Source organism: Trachymyrmex cornetzi, unplaced genomic scaffold (genome assembly GCF_001594075.2).
Source record: "Trachymyrmex cornetzi isolate Tcor2-1 unplaced genomic scaffold, Tcor1.1 scaffold25, whole genome shotgun sequence".
NCBI lineage: Eukaryota > Metazoa > Arthropoda > Insecta > Hymenoptera > Formicidae > Trachymyrmex > Trachymyrmex cornetzi.
In genome coordinates this window covers 1,068,393-1,069,640 of record NW_017297166.1, presented here as the reverse complement: position 1 = coordinate 1,069,640, position 1,248 = coordinate 1,068,393, and the positions used below count along the sequence as shown (strand labels likewise).

Sequence of the window (1,248 nt, the reverse complement as noted above, 5' to 3'; positions counted from 1 at the left end):
CACGCACGCACGCACGCACGCACGCATATATACAGCGTATTCAAAAAGTCTTGGACCCCTTAAATATTTTGAAAAGTATTTATCAAAAAAATGTTTTATACAAAAGTTTAAGTTTTTATTTAAGGACTTTTTGAACACCCTGTGTGTATATACAGGGTGCTTGGAAAGTAATGATAAATTTTTTGCATAGGAGCAGAATGGACTAAACTGAGAAGAAAAATCCTCTACCATTTTACGATTCTAGCAATAGTTAAAAAGATATTTATTGCTCAAAATTGTCGAAAATTGGTTTTCAATAATTTTTTACTCAAATACTATCAACTTTACTGCAAGAGACAAAAATTATTTATTTTCTTCTCATAGAAATCTAAGAATTTTTTTAGAATTTTTTATCAACTTTTTCTTATTTTTACCAACATAAAAAAATACGATATTAAAAAATTCTGAAAAAATTCTCAGAACTTTATGAGGAGAAAATAAAAAATTTTTGTCTCTTAGTTTTTCTATATATATATCTTATGTCCCCCTCGAAGTCACAAAACATTTTTCTCTAAAATGCACTGTTCAAAAGAAATTTGAGGTCATAAAAAATGGGACACTCTGTATATATGCTTCTTAATATTACAAAGAGAATTTATTAAGTAAAATTGTAAAAGATTACTTTATTATTTTGCAGGAACACATATTCAACATATTGAATGCATTAGAGAAGGATGGGAAAATATTCCAAAATATAATAAAAAATATGATTATCTCTTTAGACATTTGGCCAAGTACTTACTCAAATATGTTCATATAGAAAACAAGAGTGAAAATCTTCTTTGATGTTGTGAAAGAAAATGTATCCACCTCTATATAATGTTCAGAATTAAAAAGGATATTGATTAAAAGAATATCATCTATACATTTGAACATTAATATCTGTACAGTATTTATTCAGTAAGTTTTCTTTGCAATATATTAAGAAGAATATATATATTTTATGACATACTTCAAATATATACAATATACATATATATATTACATTTATACATAATATAAAATTAAAAAATATAAATTTGCATTAACTTGGAATATTTGTTTATAGAAACCAATACATAACTTTGCAGAAATACTTATTTATAAAATAGTCTTGAAATCCATGAATATTCGTTAAATTATTATTTATTAATTAAATAAATGCATACTTTATAACACACACACACACACACACACACACACACACACACACACACACACACACACACA

At 25.3% G+C, this 1,248-nt stretch overlaps 2 protein-coding genes across 3 annotated transcripts in view; one reads left to right on the top strand and one right to left on the bottom strand.

The window, feature by feature from the left end:
• The window catches only part of LOC108761531 (methionine aminopeptidase 1D, chloroplastic/mitochondrial), a 23,134-nt gene that overhangs the window by 17,465 nt on the left and 4,421 nt on the right, over positions 1-1,248 (top strand). The window lies entirely within an intron of this gene.
• Positions 1-1,248, bottom strand: part of LOC108761530 (uncharacterized) — a 12,877-nt gene that overhangs the window by 10,536 nt on the left and 1,093 nt on the right. The window lies entirely within an intron of this gene.